Consider the following 17,943-nt stretch of genomic DNA (forward strand, 5'->3'; position numbering starts at 1 on the left):
GAAGTGCCTCGGCGAGACACACGTCCCTGCTAAGTGTGTCCATTGTACGAGCCTCAAACCCAGGGCTCGTTGTGACAGGGACCTGCGGATGAAAATGCTTCTGATGCAGCAATCTTTACAGCCACCTCTGGAGACAGTCAATGGCAAACTCTCTCCCTCACGCTCCCCGGCCAGGTCCGAACCAACTGGGAGCAAGGCTTCACCTCTCAGGCGAAGAGGCAGGAAGCCCAACTGTCTCTGGGCAGAGACTTTCACAAGGGTAAGGGATCTCCTGTGAGATCCTTATCCTCAGTGCTGACAGCGCCAAAGGCAGGCCCCTCCAACTGTGCCAGTACCTCAGCCATGGCTCCCGCGGAGCGCAGAGGCAGGGACCCGACTTCCCGTACTGGGAAGGTCTCCTTGGCACCGGTCCCCTCGGCACCAAAAATAGACCCGGTGCCGACAGCGCACTCTGCCCCAGTGCCGACAAGAACATCGGCACCGAGCCTGCGTGCCGCTCCAATAGCAGCAGTGGACCTCCTGCAGGATGCCTACAAGCAACCTGCAGCACCGGGAAAAGCCAAACAAGTCCGTGCACACTTCTGAGCACAGATCGCGCTCAGCAGAATTACAGCCCGGGGAGCAGCAACAACAGTTCCTAAGTCAGGATGACCTCTCAGTGGCACCTGAGCCTAACTCTCTGCTCCTGGACACACAGTGCTCACTCTTTGACCAGCCGCTCTCCCCACCTGACCTGGCTACCTTTACTGACAGCGAGCCTGATATGCAGCAGCAGGCAGAGTTTTCCTCACCTGCCTCTTCTCCTCCACCGGAACCTTTTGCACCTCAGGCCATGGCTCACAACCACCAGCCTCAGTTTCCCTACTTTGCCCCTCCATGGGCGGCACTTAACTTTTCTTATCCTATGCCTTGACCTCAGTGGTACCCTTGGCCAGCTCCTACTGCCACTCACCCTCATGCTTCTTCCACCAGACCACAAGCTCCGTCTGTGCCTCTATCTCCAGCTCCATCAACTTCTAGAGCGCCTGAACCCCCCTCTCAAGAGGTGGGCTATGGACCATACCCTGATTCACCGACTGCTAACTCTCCATCAGCTCCAGACGGAGCCCTCATGCCTCCGCCTCCACAGAATGTGGACGACTTTAAACAATTCCAAGAACTTTTCAAGAGGGTGACACTCAGCCAAGACATCCATTTAGAGGAGGTCCAGGAGACACAATACAGACTCCTCAAAATTCTCCAACCCTCTCCGCCCTCAAAGATCGCGCTTCCCATAAATGAAGCACTCCTAGAACCAGCTGACACACTCTGGCAGACCCCGGCCTCTATCTTACCGACTTGCAAAAAGGCTGAACGTAAATATTATGTTCCTGCTAAGGACGTAGACTTCTTATTCTCTCATCCACAACTGAATTATTTTGTAGTGGATGTAGCGACACACAGGACGAAACAGCCACACTACCAGCCCACCCCACGAGACAAGGACCTCAAATGCCTTGACCTCTTGGGATGCAAGGTTTATACCTCCTCCACTCTGCAATTCAGAATTGCAAACTATTCCGCCCTACTTGCAAGCTACAACTTCGATAACTACAATAAACTTTTTGATTTTTACCTCCCATATCCCAGAGGACAGGAGAGGAGACTGCAGACTACTGCAACTGCAGTGGTTATGCACAGATCTTCCTGGCTCTCTGCATCCGGCATCCACAAAGACCTGCAGACCAAAATGGAGGACCTCCCCTTGGATAAAGATAAACACTTTTCCAAGAAAACTGATGAAGTCCTTCACACCATGAAAGACTCTAGAGCAACCCTGTATCAGAGGGGTAGCCGTGTTAGTCTGAGTCTGTAAACTTGCATCTGAAGAAGTGAGGTTCTTACCCACGAAAGCTTATGCTCCCAATACTTCTGTTAGTCTTAAAGGTGCCACAGGACCCTCTGTTGCTTTTTAGAGCAACCCTGCGCAGCCTGGGCATTTACCCATCTCTTCCCAGGAGACAGCGGTATCAACCTTATCAAAGGCCCCACACACAACAGTGTCCCCGCCTCAGCCCAGATCATACAATATACCCAGGAATCACACTAGATCTCCTAGGAGCAGACAAAACCAAGCGCAAACAGCTACCTTCCACCCATCGGGAAATAAACAATTCTGAAGTGTTGGTCAAGGGTCTGCATGACCACCTCTTGACTCCACCACCTATTTGCCCATTTTGCCACTGCCTCCAGATTTTCCACCATGCCTAGCAGCAGATTACAGAGGACCGTTAGGTCCTGGAAATATTCAGTCAGGTTACTCCATCCCTTTTATACCCTACCCTCCTACCCTTCCCCGCCCATCTTCAGGGACCCCTCTCACGAGCACCTACTTTGCATAGAATGGCTCATCTTCTACAGCTAGGTGCAGTGGAACCTGTGCCGACAACATCGAGGAAAAGGGTTCTACTCCCACTACTTTCTGACCCAGAAAAAGACTGGGGGATGGAGACCTATACTAGACTTACGCCGACTGAAAAATTCGTAAGGGTACAGAAATTCAAGATGGTCACACTGGGCACAATAATACCTGCGCTGGAACAAGGGGACTGGTTCACAGCCCTCGACCTATATCCATTCACCCAGCCCACAGACGCTTCCTACGATTCACACTCGGACACGACCATTTTCAATACAGGGTACTCCCTTTCAGACTCTCCACAGCACCGAGAGTATTCGCCAAGACCTTAGCCGTAGTTGTGGCCCACCTCCACAGACACGGAATCATACTTTTTTCCCCTACCTAGATGATTGCCTCCTCAAAGGCATCTCCCTTTTCCACAGCTTAGGCCTGCAAATAATTGTCCAAAAATCCACCCTGACACCTACACAGCAGATGGAATTCATCGGAGCTCACCTGGACTAATTCGAACCAGAGCCTCGCTCCCACACAACAGATTCCTCGCTATCACACATCTCATACACATGCTCTCTGTTCGTCTGAGGATACAGGCAAGAATTTACCTACAGCTCCTTGGCCACATGGCAGCCACCACCTTCGTGGTCAAGTACACCAGGCTGCACATGAGATGTCTTCAGGGTTGGCTCAACTCCAACTACAAACCCAGCAGGCACAGCTTCTGCATGCTGCTAACTCCTCCAGTGAACGTACTAGCTTCCCTGCAATGGTGGACAAGACCAAAGAACCTCTGCATGGGCGTTCCCTTCCAGCAACGCTCCCTGGCTCTCATGCTCACCACAGATGCTTCCCTGGTCGGTTGGGGAGCACATCTCGGGGGAGACACAGCACAAGGCCGCTGGTCTGCGCCAGAGACGTGTCTGCACATAAATCTCCTAGAGCTCAGAGCAGTGAGACACGCCTGCCTTCATTTTCTTCCCCTCATAAAGAACAAATCTATCCGGGTCCTAACAGACATATAGCATGTATGTTTTACATCAACAGACGGGAGAGCATGTGGAATTGTGCATACAACACCACATACAAATTACTGTTTCTTACCTACCCGGCTGTCACAACACTACTGCCAACGCACTCAGCAGACACCTCTTCACAGATCACGAATGGGAATTGCACCGATACTACAACAGCTCTTCTTCTTCGAGTGCTTGCTCATATCCATTCCAGTTAGGTGTGTGCGCGCCGCGTGCACGATCGTCGGAAGATTTTTACCCTAGCAACACCCGGTGGGTCGGCTGTGGAGCCCCCTGGAGTGGCGCCGTTATGGCGCTGGATATATACCCCAGCCGACCCAGCGCCCCCTCAGTTCCTTCTTACCGCCCCTGACGGTCGTTGGAACTGTGGAACGCGGCTTAGCTGATCTCCACACTCCCTAGCTTTTCATTGTTCTTGTTATATTTAGTTATATAGATAGTTGTTCAAGTTAGTTAGTAGTTAGTGTATAGTGTATATATATATATAGTTGTAATTTGTTATCGGGGGTTTAGGGGGTGTTTTTCCCCTTTTCCCCCCGGCGCACAGCAGGGCCCATGCCCAAGGCTCCTGGCTTTAAGCCGTGCGCGTCCTGCGGGAAGCACATGCCAACTAGCGACCCGCATAGTTCTTGCTTGAAGTGCCTGGGAGAGACTCATCCAGCAGATAAGTGCCCTATCTGCAAGGCCTTCAAGCCGAGGACAAGGAAGGAGCGGGACTTTAGGCTCCGACAGCTCCTCATGGAGGCGGCTCTGAGTCCGGATCCTCCCTCGGCGCGCCCTGTCCCGGCACCGAGCGCTTCGGTGCGCAGCGCCCCGGCGGGCCCGACCGGTGCGGCAGAAAAGACTGTTCGGCACCGACCGACGTCGGCACCGCGCCCGCCCAAAGAACCTCGGCACCGATCCATTTCTCCGGGCCATAAGAAGACCGCTAAGACACGGGACGCTGCTGCCGCGAAGATACCGGCTCCCCCGGTGCCGGGGGTAGAGCCGCGTCCGCAGCTGGACCGCCAAAGACAGGCGGCCACACCGTCGACTCCGGCACCGAGGCCGTTGAGTCCGGTGCGGACTGTTTCACCACCAAGGCTGGTGGTGGAACCTTGTCTCCCTTCCACCCCGGAGACCTTCGCTACCGCGAGAGACCTGATTGCCCTCACTGAGTCGGCGCCGTCGCAACTCCCGGCACCGGTAGCCCCACGTGTGCTGCAGTCTAGAGGGAAACCTGCCCTGGTGCGCCCACCGTCGCCAGCACAACCCTCTCGGCACCGCTCCAGATCCCGAAGCAGGTCCCGACGCCGCTCTGAGTCCCGGCGCCGAGTGTCACCTCGGCACCGGTCGTACTCGCGGCCCAGATCTTCCTCGCGGCGCCGCTCAACATCCCGGCACCGCCGTGACGACCGGCACCGATCGGGGTCGAGGCGCAGCTCCCGGCACCAGTATGAGCGCCACTCGGGCTCGAGAGGCCGCTCCCGGTACCACGCCTCCTCCAGATCGTCGTCCCGTTCCAGATCGGGATCCCGGCACCGGAGGGACTATCGGCACCGGTCCAGGTCCCGGCACCGTTCGCCGGAACCGCACAGGGACAGGTCCCCTTACGGTCGGCACTGATCGGCACCGTACCATCCGGTGCCGACGGCATCGGCTTCGGCACCGCCGTGGCCGTCGAGATCGGCGTCGCGGTCCTCTGAGGCAGTGGAGCCCGGCCACCTGCAGGAGACCGACGACCCGATACAAGGACCTGCGCATTGGTCCTTCTGGACTCCTTGGGCCTACCACCAAGCACAAGGAGCTCCCCTATCGGCCTCCCGCTCTGGCCGTTCGGAGCCTAGGGCCCCAGAGTCCACCATCTCCCGCCCTCCTCCAAGGGACGTGGAGGCTCCAGTGCCCGCACCTGCAGAGGCCCTGGACCAGGGGGCAGGAGATGCCCAACACCAGGAACACCTGGAGCAGGATCAACCATTGGACCCCTTGCCACCGGGGGTATCCTCCTCGTCCTCTCCTGATGAGGCCGTAGCGGGCACGTCTACTATCGGGCCGCCTCCGATAGACCTTCGGGCCCATCAGGACCTGCTGCGGCGCATGGCTCGCAATCTGGACCTCCAGGTGGAGGAGATTGCGGAGGTCCATGACCCAATAGTGCAGATTATTTCAGCGGATGCTCCATCCAGGGTGGCATTACCGCTGGTCCGCACCATCCAGGCCAACGCCACCACTATCTGGCAGACCCCGGCCTCTATTCCGCCCACGGCCAGAGGGGTTGAGAGAAAGTACTTCGTACCTTCCCGGGAACATGAGTATCTGTACACTCACCCCCAACCGTGCTCACTGGTGGTGTCATCAGTCAATGCACGGGAGCGCCATGGCCAGCAGGCTCCTGCGCCCAAATCGAAGGACGCTAAGCGCTTCGATTTGTTCGGACGCAAGGTTTATTCTGCTGGCGGACTGCAATTGCGGGCAGCGAACCAGCAGGCGCTCCTCAGCCGCTACGGCTTCAATATGTGGTCCTCGATGGGGAAATTTAAAGAACTGGTCCCCCAGGACTCGAGGGAAGAGTTCGGGGCCTTGGTAGAGGAGGGCAAGCGGGTGGCATGCACCTCCCTACAGGCATCCCTGGATATAGCGGACTCGGCCGCTAGGACCCTGGCTTCAGGGATAGCAATGCGCCGAATCTCCTGGCTCCAGGTGTCGGGCTTGCCACCGGAACTGCAGCAGACCCTGCAGGACCTACCGTTCGAGGGCCAGGGCCTCTTTTCAGAGAAAACAGACTCGAGGCTCCAAAATCTTAAAGACTCTCGGACAATGATGCGCTCCCTGGGGATGCATGTCCCAGGGCCTCAGCGCAGACCCTTCAGGCCCCAGCCTCAGCGGTTCTACCCTCCCCCGCCTCGTCCAAGACAGGACTTTGCTAGGAGGCGGGGTCGAGGTGGTAGGCGAAGGTCGACCGGCCCTCAACCCGGTCAGAACCAGGGCCAGTCTAGGCCACCTTCAGGGCCTAGACAAGCCTTTTGAAGGTGCGGTCGAGGACGGCACCACGACCGGTACCCAGGATCCGACTCCCCCTTTCCGGGACCGCCTCTCCCACTTCCACCGTGCTTGGTCCCGTATAACCTCGGACCGTTGGGTCCTTCGCACGGTGGAAAGGGGATACGCCCTCCAGTTTTCCTCGCCCCCCCCCTCCCACTCCCCCTCCCCGTCCCTCTTCAGGGACCCTTCTCACGAGCAACTCCTTATACAGGAGGTTTTTGGGCTCCTCGCTATGGGGGCCATAGAGGAGGTTCCATCGGAGCTAAGGGGCAGGGGGTTTTACTCCCGCTACTTCCTGATACCCAAGTCAAAAGGGGGTCTAAGGCCCATCTTAGACTTGCGCGGGCTCAACAAATTCATAGTAAAGTTGAAGTTCCGCATGGTGTCATTGGGGACCATCATCCCTTCACTGGATCCTGGAGACTGGTTCGCCGCCCTCGACATGAAGGACGCTTATTTCCACATAGCGATTTATCCGCCTCACAGGCTCTTCCTGCGATTTGTAGTAAACAGGGTGCACTACCAATTCGCAGTCCTTCCCTTCGGCTTGTCCTCGGCTCCCAGGGTGTTCACAAAGTGTCTGGCAGTCGTCGCGGCCTTCCTTCGTCGACAAGGGATACAGCTGTTCCCGTACTTGGACGACTGGCTGGTACGCGGCCGCACCAGAGACCAAGTGCAGGCCCATGTCCACATAGTGACACGCACTTTCCACGAGCTGGGCATTCTACTCAACAAAGAGAAGTCCACTCTAGTACCAACTCAAAGAATAGAGTTCATTGGAGCAATCCTGGACTCCAGACATGCCCGAGCCATCCTGCCAGACAGCCGCTTTCATACCAGTTCAAGCGTCATTCAAGGACTCAGGGTCTTTCCAACTACCACCATAAGGACATGCCTTGCCCTCTTGGGCCACATGGCCTCGTGCACCTACGTAACCAGGCACGCCAGACTGCGACTTCGCCCATTGCAGACTTGGGTGTCATCGGTTTACCGTCCTCATCGAGACGACCTGAGCATAGTGGTCACGGTTCCGACCGCAGTCTTGGCCTCCCTCACATGGTGGACGGATTGCACGGCGGTCTGTGCAGGAGTACCCTTTCACGCCCCACAGCCCTCCCTCCACCTAGTTACGGACGCTTCATCTCTAGGATGGGGCGCTCACCTGGGGGAGCATCATACCCAAGGCCTGTGGTCGGCGTCCCAACTAGCCCTGCACATCAACGTCCGAGAGCTGATGGCAGTGCGCCTGGCTTGTCAGGCTTTCCTCAACTTCCTACAGGGCCGTTGCGTGCTGATTCTCACCGACAACACCACGGCCATGTTTTACATCAACAAGCAAGGCGGAGCCCGCTCATCTCCCCTATGCCAAGAGGCCATTCGCCTGTGGGACTTTTGCATCGCCCACTCGATACATCTCACGGCGTCATTCCTGCCTGGAGTCCAGAATACGCTGGTGGACCGTCTCAGCAGGTCCTTCCAAACGCACGAGTGGTCGATTCGCCCGGACATCATCTATTCCGTCTTCCAGAGGTGGGGGTTTCCCCAGATCGACCTGTTCGCATCTCGGGCCAACAGGAAGTGCCAGGCATTCTGCTCCCTACACGGGCGAGCCCCGGGCTCTCGGTCGGACGCCTTCCTCATGGCATGGAAAGACCATCTGTTCTACGCCTTTCCCCCATTCCCGCTGGTCCACAGGGTGCTGCTCAAGATCCGCAGGGACCATGCACGGGTAATTCTAGTCGCTCCCGCTTGGCCGAGACAGCACTGGTACACCACACTTCTAGAGCTGTCAGTACAGAGGCCGATCACGCTCCCCTTGAGTCCGGATCTCATCTCTCAGGACCACGGCCGGCTGTGTCACCCCGACCTGCAGTCGCTCCACCTCACGGCGTGGATGCTTCATGGTTGAGTCGCTCAGAGCGGCAATGCTCGCAGGCCGTCCAACAGGTCCTGCTGGGAAGTAGAAAGCCCTCTACGCGGACCACTTATTTAGCCAAGTGGAAGAGGTTCTCCTGCTGGTGTGAGCAACGAGCTACGTCTCCCTCGCAGGCTCCTATCCCCTTGATACTGGAATACCTCCTGTCCCTAAGACAGCAAGGCTTGGCGACATCCTCAATTAGGGTTCACCTCGCCGCTATTTCCGCTTTCCACCCAGGGGAACTCACGTCCTCGGTCTTCTCTAACCCGATGGTCGTTAGATTCCTCAAGGGCTTAGACCGGCTATACCCACAGCAACGACAGCCGGTTCCAACGTGGGACCTCAACCTCGTCCTCTCCAGGCTCACAGGGCCTCCGTTTGAACCATTGGCTACCTGCTCGCTCCTGTACTTATCTTGGAAGACAGCCTTCCTGGTAGCCATCACCTCAGCACGGCGCGTCTCGGAACTCAGGGCGCTGACATCCGAGCCCCCATACACGGTGTTCCATAAGGACAAGGTGCAGCTTCGCCCCCATCCTGCCTTTCTGCCAAAGGTGGTGTCACCTTTCCACGTGAACCAGGATATATTCCTCCCGGTCTTCCATCCGAAACCGCACGCTACTCGTCAAGACCAGCGTTTACACTCTTTGGACGTACGCAGGGCCCTGGCTTTCTATATTGACCGTACAAAGCCATTTAGGAAGACGACGCAACTCTTCGTTGCGGTGGCCGACCGGATGAAAGGCTCACCGGTCTCTTCACAGTGCCTGTCCACTTGGATCACGTCCTGTATTCGTGCTTGCTACGACCTGGCCGGTGTACCGACGCCACGCCTCACCGCTCATTCCACGAGGGCTCAGGCCTCCTCGACTGCCTTCCTGGCTCAAGTTCCGATCCAGGACATTTGTAGAGCTGCAGTGTGGTCATCGGTCCACACATTTGCTACTCACTATGCGCTGGTGCAACAATCCAGAGACGATGCTGCTTTCGGGTCAGCGGTTCTGCACACAGCAATGTCTCACTCCGACCCCGCCACCTAGGTGGGGCTTGGGAGTCACCTAACTGGAATGGATATGAGCAAGCACTCGAAGAAGAAAAGACGGTTACTCACCGTTGTAACTGTTGTTCTTCGAGATGTGTTGCTCATATCCATTCCAAACCCGCCCCCCTTCCCCACTGTCGGAGTAGCCGGCAAGAAGGAACTGAGGGGGCGCTGGGTCGGCTGGGGTATATATCCAGCGCCATAACGGCGCCACTCCAGGGGGCTCCACAGCCGACCCACCGGGTGTTGCTAGGGTAAAAATCTTCCGACGATCGTGCACGCGGCGCGCACACACCTAACTGGAATGGATATGAGCAACACATCTCGAAGAACAACAGTTACAACGGTGAGTAACCGTCTTTTCTCCCACTGGGGCACCCCGTCAACAGACCTCTTTGCCACAACCCAGAATCGCAAATGGCACCTATTTTGCTCCAGAGTGGGATTCGGGACTGCATCCCTAGGAGACGCATTCCTCATCCCGTGGAACAAGTAGAGGATCAGTATGTTCCTCTCTTATGGCGCGGGAGTCTGCTTCCTAATAAAGTACCCAAATTCTCAGTTTGACCTTCAAAGACCATCAAAATACAAAAGAGCGGTACTAGGTATAGCTCAAACTCAAACCCTTTCTGTCCCAAAGTCAGGATTGAAAACATTATGGATCCTGACAGAGAAGATTTTTCAGAGTTCAGCAAGGGCCACAACTAAAGATGTGTATGTAGACCCTGAGGCTCAGCAGTGTATTGTGGTATCTATGGCATAGCTCCACATGTGACAATCTCAGTAGACTTTGTAGTCTAAGGGTATGTCTACACTACCTGCCAGATCGGCAGGCAGCGATCGATTCAGCAGGGGTTGATTTATCGCGTCTAGTCTAGATGCGATAAATCAATTCCTGAGCGCTCTCCCGTAGACTCCTGTACTCCACCGCCACGAGCGGCGCATGCGGAGTCGATGGGGGAGCAGCAGCAGTCAACTCACCACAGTGAAGACACCGCGGTGAGGTCTAAGTACGTCGACTTCAGCTACGTTATTCATGTAGCTGAAGTTGCGTAACTTAGATCGATTTCTCTTCCCCCCTCCCCGTGTAGACCAGGCCTAAGTGGTATCAAGCAGTACAGACTCCTATTGCATCAGATGACAGCTGCTGAGCCTTCCCTGGCTTGGCGGCAGACCAGAGACAAATTGCAATTATTCATGGATTTTTAAGGCCAGATAGGACCATTGTGATCTAGTTTGATCTCCTGCACAGAACAGGTAATAGAATTTTGCCCAGTGATTCCTGCATCAAGCCCATAACCTCTGACTGAGCCAAAGCATCTTTTAGAAAGATGTCCAATCTTGACTTAAAGAGTTAAAGTAATAGAAAATCTGCCAGATACCTAGGTATAAGTTATTCCAATGATTAATTATCATCACCATTAAATTACACATTATTTCTAGTCTGAATTTGGTCTAGCTTCAGCTTCCAGCCATTGCATCATTTGTCTGCTGTGTTAGAGGTCCTCTACTATCAGAAATCTTCCTGTGTAGCTACTTATAGAACATGATTAAGTCACCTATTAAATTTATCTTGGATAAACTAAATAGGTTGTTTCTTTGTTGTCTCACTTGTATGATGGATTTTCCAGAACTGTAATAATTTTTGTAGCTCTTTTCTGAACACTTTTTTTCAATTTGTTGTCTTTTTTTTTTTTTTTTTTTTAAGTGTGAACACCAAAACTGCATTCCTGTAATGGTCTCACTAATTCTATTTGCAATCATAATGCCATCTCTCTACATCTGCGTGAAGTCTCCTTATATATCCAACGATCACATTACTTCTCTTCACACTGGGAGTACATGTTCAGTTGATCCACCATGACCCCTAACTCTTTCAGAGTCACTGCTTTTCCAAGCTATAGGACAAGAACTAAAAGTGTGACTTATATTCTCTATTTCTATATGTATGATTTTGCATTTGGCTGTATTAAAACACATGTTCAAGTGAGCCGACCTGACCAAGCAATCCATATTGCTCTATAGAAATGACCTATCATTATTTTCCAGTCCACCAGTTTTTGAGTCCTGTTCAAACTTTACCAGCTTTGAATTTATATTTTCTTCCAGGACATTGATGAAGATATTGGATAGCCTTGGGCTGAGAACAGATCCCTGTGAGCCCCCATTAGAAACATTCCATTGGATGGTGATTTGCCATTTACAGTTACTTTTTGGAGATCTATCAGTTAGCCAGTTTAATCCATTTACTATGTACTACATTGATTTTGTATAGTACTAATTTTTTATATCAGAATATCAAGCAGTACTAAGAAGTCTTAAAGGCAACTTGATATAATATACTTATCAACCAAACATATAATCTCATTAAAAAACTATCACATTTGTTTGATAAAATCTAATCTCCATAAACCCATGTTGATTGGCGTTGTTCCTTACTGATTGCATCCTGTATCAACCTTTCCATGATTTTGCCTAAATCTGATGTCAGATTAACTGGCTTATAGTTACCCAGGTCATCCTGATTATCCTTTTTAAATATTGGCACAATTTTTTTCCCCAGTACTCTGGAATTTCCCCAGTGTTGTAAAATTTCTTAAATATCACCAATCCAGTTTTTTAGCTAATTCTTTTAAAACTCATTGATATAAGTTATCCAACCTTTTGCTAATTTAAAAATATTAGTTACTGCTAGACTAGAAGTATTTCATTAACTGTAATTAGGATTCTCCAATTCAGATTGTTGTAATTACAGATGCAGCTTGCCCAGGGTGGAGAGGCCATGTCAGGGTTTTCCCCTCCCAAACCCAGCACCTGTACAGCAATTGGTGAGGAGGCCCTGATCACTTGCTTAACTGCTGATATCCCAAAATGGGTGGTCATGATTCAGGCAGACAACCAGGCCATCATGGTTTATATAAGCTAGCAGAGAGAAATACAATTAAGCATCCTGTGACAGCCCCATAGATGTGGGATTGTGGAGGGTTCCATGAAACATTCCTAATGGCTACCTCTGTGACAGCTATTGACAGGTGGAGATGATCAGTAATGGACTCATTGTAGTGTTCCTGAATCAAGAAGTGAGGAGGTAGTGAATTGGGTCTTTAGGAGTGGGATATGAGAGAGAGACCTGGTCATATCACCTTTGGACAATTATCAGTGGCTTGTGCTCTACACTGGTCAGTAGCAATATATTTAGGCTTAGCAGAATTTGATTATTTTTATAATTTAAACAGATAATATTGATTATTTTTAAGCTTTTTTTATTTTTATCAATGTAAACATTCACAGTTGCAGGAAATTATGGGGATGTCAGACAATAATTATTTAATGACTGTAGATGTTGAGATTGTCAACAGCATATGTCAAAATATACAAAGTAAATATCCCTAAATAATAAGCTTTCAAGCAGCACTTTTCCTACTTTTACTATCTGTAAATTTTGATTATGAATGGAAATAATGTTTAATTGGTTTGTTTGTGTACAGTGAAATTGACATTTGTCGACATTTCTGGATAAAAATCTAATCCTTTCAAGCCTAAATATATTGTATTGGAAACAGATTCCTTTTCCATCCTCTGATGCCATTTGTAGTAAAATTCCAAACCAAATACAAGAGACACAAATGGGAAAATCCTTGTATGCTTCTACCAGCAAAGACAAATATGGTTCCCAACTTAGGAGGAGTGGGGGGCAGACACTTTTAGGTTCAGACACTTGCCAGATCTGATCACACAGACCCAACACACCCAATTTAGGATACCATTCCCTGTGAGCATGACTCCTGACAAGGTAGAAGTCTAAAGCTGTGGTGTTTTTGAAAAAGGTGTCTCATCTCATCCTAATTGCTCAAGGGAATCTGTCAAAAGTTACAAGTAAGAAAGGTTTAGTTACAGGTTGCAATAGGTATCTGAGGATCCTTTTCATGCCCCCCACAAAAACTGCTCATTTGCCTTCTTCATTTGCTAGGGTCAGTGTTAAAGACAACTTCAAATCCATTTGGCTGCTGTTTTGTTCTTTAATTTAATATACTGAAAATAGACCAGTTTCTCTGCAGTGTCAAGTTGTCGGGTTCATTAGGGCTTGATAAGCTGAAACCCTTCCTATTAAATAGCCTCTGTATTATAGGCTATTAATGTTGTCTTAACTAAGCTGATACTTTTGAATCTCTCTGCACCTGTGAGTTCAAGTTTCTTACACTGAAGTTCATTTTTCTGGGGGCAGGAACTTCATCATGTAGTAGTGAACTTCAGGCCCTAATGTCTGGTCCAATTTATACTAAACTCTTCAATTAAAAGTGATGTGGATTTATCCTAGGCTCCTTCCAAAGGTGGTAATGGAGTTCTACATAAATGAATCAGTCATCCAGACAACTTTTTCCCCTTCACTACACATTCTCAACCTGGAAAAGCTATCTTCTCAAGCTCAATACGGATGAGTCTTTGGTGTGGACTGAAGGTCTTTGAAAACCCACCCAGCTTTTTGTTTCAGTTGACACTAATAAGTTTTGCTTTTTCCAAGAGGACTATGTTTAAACATCAGTTGATTGCAAATTTCACTGTTACAGCTTTGCAGACCTGGAACTTGAAAGTTATGTCAAAGCCTCTGCTGTAGAAGGCAGGTGCATCCAGGACACGTGTAAAGCAGCCATTGTGGTCTTTTCTGCATATTAATCCTATTGCTTAGATTTGGCTTCCAAACTGGAATCCATATGTAGACTGCTTTGCCAGGCAGAGGATTACCTTAATTGTCCTACCTCCCACCCCCATGAATTTTATTTATCTATTATTTTGGTCCTCTATTAGACTTTTAAGATATTATTTCTCCATATGTGCAAATAACTCTAGTTAATCTTATTAGTCATGGCCTGTTCACTTTATTTCTTGTTTCTCGCTGCCTGTTTCAGTAGTTGGACTTTTTTCTTTTAGAGACATACTTGGAAATTTAAAATCTCTCACTTTACTACAACAACGACGTTTAAAACACAGCTGTGAAACATGATTGTGGGCCCAGATGTGTTTTTGTTTCTTGTTTGAATGGACATAAACAAGCTATAACTGTGCCAGGAAAGCATGTTCTAACCTAGGTATCTACCAAGGTTAAAACATAGCCCCAACCTTAGTTGGTTTGGTTTTTTTCTGTTCATGGCAAGAAAACCTACAACAATTGTACTATACCAGTGCTTCATATTTTAACATGGTTATTTTTGTGTAGTCCAGGTCTTTATTGTCCAAGAGTGAGAAGCCTTTGAGAGGAGTTTCTTTAGTGAAGAGGTAATTAGTTATGTGATAGGGTTTTTTTCAGACAGTACACTTCTCAGTGGATTACCACATCTGGACCTTCCTACACACCAACTTGTAAATTCTGTGACATCGTATTAATTTTTTATTGGCTCTTGCTAGGGGAATATTTTTACCTCTCATTCAAAAGGAACTGATCGCGTTAGGCAGCCTGAGTACTTCCTCAGAGATGGCACAAATCAACCACCACTGCATCCAGCAGCTTAGAACCTCAGAGCTATAGCAATTCTTGCCAAGCCTGAACACAGATATAAGGACCCAAGAGTACAACAGAAGGTGTGTAATTACTACTTTTCAGCTTTCATGAAGAATCTTGTATGCCATGCATATATTTTATCTATGTAGGTCTTTTTCAGAAGTTAGCTTATGAGGTAGTTGAATTTTCCCCTTCAGTGCCTTAATAATCCATTTCAGAAGCTCAAATTAAGCAATTAGAATTCAAAATTATCTTGACAAACTGGAGAAATGGTCTGAAATAAATAAGATGAATTTCAAGGCTATTAACATTCAGTAAAGTTTCAAAACACAGGCCCCTAGGGGTAGGTGTCGTGACCAGAAACAACAGTAATAAAATTACAGAATGTGGTTGGATCTGTTACACGTGAATGAATTCCTACTGAGTTTAATATATTGTATTTAAACTTTTAGAAAGAGCTTTAAGCAACAAAATAATGACCTGCTTCAAATGTTTGTCTTAATGGCACTAAACTACTTTGAGGTTTTTGAACTGAAATATACAACTTAGACTAAATTGCTAGCAACGTTTGGGCATCCTACTCTATGATAGGTTTAAAAAACCCACCCTGTCACTACAGGCCGGTTTTGATGTAAGCAGTGATCCAAAGGTTTCCTGTTTTACTCTCTGCTAAAGGAGCAATGAGGAAGTGCCTGCTAGCGATTCAGTGTGTGCTGTTAGGAAAATGTAGGCCTGTGCTACACTTAAAATGTAGGTCAACATCCTATGGTGCTCTGGGGTATGAAAAATCTCTGAGCATGATCGCTATGCCAATCTAACCCCTGGTGTAAATGCAGCTTGGTTGAGGGAAGGAAGCTTCTATTGGCCTACCTACCATCGCTCGGGGGTGTGTTTGTGTGTGTTCATTCCTACAGAGAGAGAAAAACCCCATCCATTGCTGTAGGCTGTGTCTACACTACAGAGTTACTCTGGCATAACTATGGTACTGTAGCTATGCCATTATAATCCACATAGTGTAAATGTATCTGTAGTTTATATAGATGGGATATTGAAACTACAGAACTCCTTCAGAACCCAGAATTGAGGAGGGGTGGGAGAGGAAGGAACATGAAATAAAGCTCCATGGGCTTGTCTTCACTGCATGGTAGCTTGAGCTATAACTCACATTTTGTCCCTAGCCCGGGGTGGGCAAACTTTTTGGGCTGAGGGCCACATCTGGGGGGGGAAATTGGATCCACGGCCGGGGCAGGGGGTTGGGGTGCGGAGTGTGGGAGGTGGTGTGGTGTGCAGGAAGGGGCTCAGGGCAAGGGATTGGGGTGCAGGAGGGGTGTGAGGTGCAGGCAGGGGCCTTAGGGCAGGGAGTTGGGAGGTAGGGTGCAGGAGGGGTTTGGGCACTGGCCTGGCACCACTTACCTCAAGCAGCTCCGGGGTGGCAGCAGTGCGCACCGGGGCCAGGGCAGGCTCCCGTGCTGCTCCAGGAAGCGCTGGGACCCGCAGGCAGAAGAAAGGCGCTGTGTGCTGCCCTTACTGCACCTCCAGGTACCTCCCCCGGAGCTCCCATTGGCCCCGGTTCCCCGTTCCCGGCCAATGGGAGCTGTGGGGGACGGTGCCTGGAGGCAAAGGCAAAGCACGGAGCCCTCTGCCTCTCCCCCCCCCCCCCCCGGCCCAGGGGCCGCAGTGCTGGCCACTTCTAAGAGTGGCGCGGGACCACGGGGCGCAATCCCACGGGCTGGATCCAAAGCCCTGAGGGGCCAGATCTAGCCTGTGGGCCATAGTTTGCCCACCCCCATCCATGCACGACTTTTTAGCTCAAGTTAAGTGGTGCTTTGAGCTAACTGGCCCTTCAGGGATGGGGTGGACTTGAGTGCTGCTGATGCTGAAGCAGTGCTTAATTTTTGTCAGGGCAGCACCCTAGCACCTCCAGGCTTGGCAGTTCAGAGCCCCGACACCTCTGTACTTGCCGCATCAGTTATGAAAGTAAAAAAATTGCTTGAGCCCGGCACCTAATTGCTTGAGCCCCAGCAACTCTTTCATTACAAATTAAGCACTGGGCTCAAGCTAGTAATGCAGTGGGGATATAGCAGCTGAGCTACAACTGGACTACTAATCCAATTACTCTGCTAACCAAATCACTGGCCATGTGGCTGCTCACTTGAACTAGCGCCGAAGGAGTAACTTGGACTAATTCAACCAGAATTAACTGTTGCAAGGAAGACAAGCCCTAAGATGCTGTGAGAGGCTGGCAAAGCCCTTGTATATAATGGATTGTCTTCTGCTTCTACAAACAAACCAGAAAAGAAGTTGCCCTTTACGACATGGAAATTTGGTTTGGGAACCTGTACAGAGGCAGTCATGTTAGAGACAGTCTGGGCTCCAACTTGAAGCAAGTCAGATCTGAACTCACGATTCTGGGTCACATTATGGACAGAGCCCCACCTAGACCCAGCACAAAGTGGAAAGTCTGAGGGGCAGTGAAGGCTAGCACACCGCTGACTTTGACAGTCTCATGGTCAAGGAGAGCGAAATCTACTGTAGCAAAATCTCCAATCTGTTTTAACTACTCCCCTCTCTTTTCTCCTCTCCTATTACTTTATATGCAATGGGGATGAGAAACCTTGGTATGTTTAGTTTCTCAGATAAATAGTTAATGTTGTTCAAAGGTGGAAGCTTGAGTTCTGTAAGAAAGAGCCAATACAGTCCTGGTTAATAGTCACTACTACAATTCATTCGCTGCAGCACTTCCTCCTGCTTACATGAAACCCTGAAAGCAGAGCAGGCACTAGGCATAAGCAGACTAAACTATTGCTTAGTGCTCTGAGTAGCTTTGTATTATGTGTGTGTGGGGAATATTCTGGTTTAGGGCCCCCAATGGGCTAGCACCGCTCTGCCTAAAAGCTCCCATTTAGAATTAGGAAAAAGCCTAAGGCAGCAGCCTCATCAGGGTACATTTTGCTGCTAGTTTTGAAATTTTGGCATTTCTGAAACTTTCAAAAATTAGAGGAAACTGGTGGGGACATTTTTATACTGCCATAA

This window comes from Terrapene carolina, unplaced genomic scaffold, assembly GCF_002925995.2.
Source record: "Terrapene carolina triunguis isolate 2854851 unplaced genomic scaffold, T_m_triunguis-2.0 Scaffold58, whole genome shotgun sequence".
NCBI classification, from domain to species: domain Eukaryota; kingdom Metazoa; phylum Chordata; order Testudines; family Emydidae; genus Terrapene; species Terrapene triunguis.